The sequence below is a fragment of the Zea mays genome, chromosome 4 (assembly GCF_902167145.1).
Source record: "Zea mays cultivar B73 chromosome 4, Zm-B73-REFERENCE-NAM-5.0, whole genome shotgun sequence".
NCBI classification, from domain to species: Eukaryota; Viridiplantae; Streptophyta; class Magnoliopsida; order Poales; family Poaceae; genus Zea; species Zea mays.
In genome coordinates this window covers 193,940,795-193,945,857 of record NC_050099.1, presented here as the reverse complement: position 1 = coordinate 193,945,857, position 5,063 = coordinate 193,940,795, and the positions used below count along the sequence as shown (strand labels likewise).

Sequence of the window (5,063 nt, the reverse complement as noted above, 5' to 3'; positions counted from 1 at the left end):
AGTGCGCGCGGGCGTGCACTGGGAAGGCGCGGTGCGCGAACGGGCGTGAACCGGGGGTGTCAGCCGCGGTCGAACACGTGTTCCCGTTGCCTCTGCCCCTGTTGAAGCGCCGATTGGGAGCAAATCTTCGCGAATTTGGGCAAGATCACTGCAAGGGATTTGTTCACCAGACCAAGCTTTGTCTTTTGTGTATGGACAACGTGCGGTTTTAGGCTAGGGACAGGGAGTTGTAGCGTCACCAAGGTGTCAGTGTCAGAATGCCTGGTCCCGAGGTTGAGCTGCGCCAAAACCGTGTCAAATGAATTTGGTTTGAGTTCAAACTTTCCCAGAATGTGTTCAAGGTAATTTGGCACGACTTTGATATTTGGATCTTCTGGCTTTGAGTTTGGAAAAGCAGAGAACACAGATGATCTTTGAGAAGAGGTCTGAAATTCAGAAATTCAGAAATCTGAATTTCTCTAAGGGTTCATTGATCAAGGGCTGATTTGGGGATTTATTTGAGTTATTTTGGCTAAGCCTTCTCAATCTTTCTTGTTACTCATTAAGTGTACTTTAATTTTTATAATTGGCTCAAGTCAAAATTTTAAACTTTTCATTCCCTTTTTCTTACTTTCTTGAATTTTGTTCATGGGGTTTACTTAGGGTTTTGAATTAGGGTTGCACATTCTTATCTTTCAAAAGTCTCAATTGTTTTGATCATGACACTTTTAAGTATATACTTGGTGAATTCTTTATTACTTAAGTTAATTTGATGCCCATGCTTACTTTGATTCACATGAAATAATGGTTCTTGGTTTGGCTTTTTAAGAGAAACCCTAGGTGACACTGGGGTGTCACAACCGTGCCAGCAGCCCACCGCGCCAGCCAGCCGCCGCCGCCAGCAGCCCATCGCGCCCCCACCGCGCCAGCAGCACATCGCGCCAGCAGCCCATCGCGCCAGCAGCACACCGCGCCAGCAGCACATCGCACCAACAGCCCATCGCGCTGCAGACGCGCTGCTGGTACCCTCTCCCTCTCCGCCCGGAAGTTCTTGGGTAACCATCGCGCTACAGGTAACCATCTCCCTCTCTGAGATAAATGTTTAAACTATTTTCTGTTGACAAGAAATCCATAAGGCCCTGAACACAGAAAGCAAAGCATGCTTAACTTGTGAAACAGTGGGAGCCATGCATTATCTATTATGGTCTATCAATGAAAACCTCTGAGTCTGGTGAGGTTCACATGAAATCTAGAATTCGTGTACAAACATTAGGTTCCTTAAACAAAGTCTGAATTTTCTAGTACGGACAGTCTTCTGGAACATTGAATATATTATCTATTATGGTCTATCAATGAAAACCTCTGCTGGATAGTCAGTCATTAAGTCACAAGGTTTAGAACTTCTTTTGGTGAGTATTACATCATCTTGTGTGTTCAAAATTCAGCAGTTTAAGAACTTTTACAAGATTTAGAATTAGAAATATATTCTGACTACCCTAGGAGATTTAGACATCCACCATTGGAATTATTTTACTTAAAATGACAGGGAATACATGTTTTTCAGTTTTAGCTATCACTCTGTATTTTATTTTATTTTTTGCTTAAACATGCTGGAGAGCTACATGTCATTGCATTAAAAAAGAAAGTTTGATGTACAACACTCAGCACACACCCACATGCATCCAGATTTAAATTACATCGCTGAAAAATCATGAAAGCTTAGGGACTGATCACTTGTTTTACAGGTTGATCAGAGAAGCACACAAGAAAGGAGCAAAGATTGTACTCGTTCAGGTAAATTTATGTGATAGCTATGGATCATCAAGATTTTAATTGCAATTCTTCTTTTCAAAACTGAAAGCTGAAAGGGCATAGGAGTTTGGACAGATATTCTCGTTTCCGTTTTCCTTAAAATTTTCATTCTATCTCTCCCTCATATTTCTTAAATGTCCTAGGAATTGTTTGAGGGGCACTATTTCTGCCAAGCTCAAAGACTGGATTTCTTTCGGCGCACTAAGCCTTACAAAGGCAATCCAACTATTATAAGGTAGACATGCTTGTTCCTGTCAGCAGTCAATAAAAGCATGTATTCTATTTCTTTGGCATTTAGGCAGCTTTGCCCCTCATGGTCCATAGGATGCAACAGCTTGCAAAGGAGCTGGAAGTTGACACTAGTTGTTTCAGGAATATATGTCACCATCCTACACAATAGTGAACCAGTATCATAATAAGGCAAACTAAAAACAACCAAATTTCAGATCTAAGGTAGTGTGGTACTAGTTAGTAGTTATTGCCTTTTTGTGCTCTCTTTGTTGCATGGGTGTTGTTTCTTCATTTGAATTCAGAAGTTGCAGATGTCCTAAAGTAAGAATAGAAAGAAAAAAACTTGCAGTTGCGTATAGTTATTTTTCTAGGTGGCTAGGTACTGGGTAGCAGGGCGGTGAGTCGATAGCATCATTTACAAGGGGACTTGGTTCAGACAGGGTTAGTATCTTGTGCTCTTGTTGAAGTAACAAATTGTACATATGGCTTAATGATGTTCATTTACACATTTTTTATTTATGTTTGTATGCTTAATGATGTTTATTTACATATTTTTTATACATTGAGTTATTTAGTTTTGGAAATGGATGACAATAGAAGAAGGGCGATGTATGATGGATTCAATAGCGTGACTCTAGGTCACTCAAAGGAATGGGTTAGGGTTGCAAAACAATTCGTGGATCTCGCATTTTCCGGTGGACCTCGTGTGGTGAAGTGTCCGTGTACCAAGTGTCGGAATTTTAAGTATGTGAGAAAAATCGAAGAACTGGAGCATCACCTTTGCAAGAATGGGTTTATGCCTAACTATCTTGTGTGGCGCTCACATGGAGAAGTAGAGCAGAATATCACAGAGTCAGAAAGAATTGATGATGATGAGGAGGATCGGATGGATGACTTGGTGGCTGATATTAGTAGAGAGTATCCAACATTGGCCTCGGAACAGGGTACAACAGAGGAAATGCAGGAGTTTTATAAGCTTCTTCACGCGTCAGAGGAAAAAGTGCATGACGACACCACTGTGACCGTGTTGCAGGTGGTTACACGTCTTATGGCAATGAAGGCAAAGTATAACTTCTCGAATAAATGCTATAACGATATAATCAATCTGATTATTGATCTCATCCCATCGAACCATAAGATGCCAAAAGACTTATACCAGTCTAAAAAGATCGTGTCTGGTCTTGGGATGAAGTATAAGAAGATTGATGTGTGCAAAGATAATTGCATGTTGTTCTGGAAGGAATATGAAGCAGCCACCCATTGTCAGATATGCGGTAAATCAAGATATGCGAAGGTACTAAAAGAGGATGGAGCTACTTTTGCTACAAAAGTGGCAGTTAAACAGCTTCGATATATGCCCATCATCCCAAGGCTTAAACGTCTGTTTTTAACCCCAGAAACTGCGAAACTAATGTTGTGGCATAAGGAAGGAGACCGTGAGAGCCAAGATCCAGACATTATGATGCATCCATCAGATGGCGATGCTTGGAAGGCTCTAGATCATTTTGACCCAGAATTTGCAAGAGACGCTAGGAGTGTTCGTCTAGGCTTGTCCACTGATGGTTTCACTCCTTACGACAACAGTTCGACTTCATACTCTTGTTGGCCGGTTTTCATCATGCCCTACAACCCCCCTCCCAACAAATGCATGAAAGAAGGGTTCATATTTCTTGCCCTTATTATTCCAGGGCCTAAACATCCTGGAAAGAAGATCAATGTATTCATGCAACCATTGATTGAAGAGTTCAAAGAGCTATGGGTAGGGGTAAAGGCTTATGATGGTCATCTAAAACGTGAATTTACCTTACGTGCTGTATATTTGTGGTCAATTCATGATTTGTCTGCATATGGTATTTGGTCTAGCTGGTGTATCCACGGTCGACTGTGTTGTCCCATATGCATGGGGGACACATAAGCATATCGATTGGAGCATGGTAAAAAGGTCTCATTCTTTGATTGTCATCGACGGTTTCTTCCATCCAATCACCCATTTCAAAATGATACGAAGTCATTTAGAAGAGGCATAAAAGTTAAAGATGGTCCACCAAAACGTTTAATGGGTGAAGATATCCTGATACAACATCGTGCCCTTCAGAGGTCTGCAGAAGGTCATGAGTTTGAAGGCTATGGTCAAGATCACAACTGGACTCATATTTCTTTTCTCTGGGAACTTCCATATGCGAAGGTATTGATTTTACCACACAACATAGATTTGATGCACCAAGAGCGCAATGTTGCTGAAAGCATCATAAGCATGTGTCTAAACATTAAGGGTAATACAAAAGACAACATCAATGCCAGGAAAGATTTAGCTAATCTTTGCGATCGCCCTAGCCTTGAGGTCAAATTAAATCCTAATGGAAAGGAGAGGACACCACGAGCTCCATACTGTCTAAAGCCGGAAGAGCGAAAAGAAGTATTTCAATGGTTGAAAATGTTGAAGTTTCCAGACCGCTATGCAGCTAACATAAAACGTACTGTTAACCTCGACACTAATAAATTAAATGGTTTGAAGGCTCACGATTACCATATTTTGATGGAAAGACTTATGCCGGTAATGTTCCGTGTCTATTTGAAGCCTCCTCTGTGGAAGATGATTGCTGAACTTAGTTACATATATAGACATATATGTGCTAAGCATATCTCAAAGAAATTTATGATTCAATTTGAGAAACAAATCGCGGTGCTTGTATGCAAGATGGAAAAAGTATTTCCGTCTGGATTTATGAATGTGATGCAACATTTGCTAGTGCACTTACCTTATGAAGCATTGGTAGGAGGATCAGTGCAGTTCCGATGGATGTATAGTCAAGAAAGAGAATTGAAAAAACTTAGAGCTACTCTGCGGAACAAAGCAAGGGTTAAGGGGTGTATCGCAGAGGCCTTTGCAGCTAAAGAGATCACAATCTTCTCAAGTCAGTATTTATCACACACTAACAACGTGAATGCTCAGTCAACACGGTATCATACTGAAGAAGAAGGTCCTTCGACCGACCTGAGTGTTTTTCTCTGGAAGGGGAAAGGGGTTGGGGCTTCTACTG

The 5,063-nt window shown here is 41.1% G+C and overlaps 1 long non-coding RNA gene across 1 annotated transcript; it reads left to right on the top strand.

Annotated features, from left to right (window-relative positions):
• Positions 1–1,722: 1,722 nt before the first annotated feature.
• On the top strand, positions 1,723–2,154 carry LOC103654340 (uncharacterized). Its single transcript, XR_566032.2, has 3 exons — positions 1,723–1,773; positions 1,935–2,026; positions 2,116–2,154. It is a non-coding gene; the product is annotated as an uncharacterized lncRNA (long non-coding RNA).
• The last annotated feature ends 2,909 nt before the right edge of the window (positions 2,155–5,063 follow it).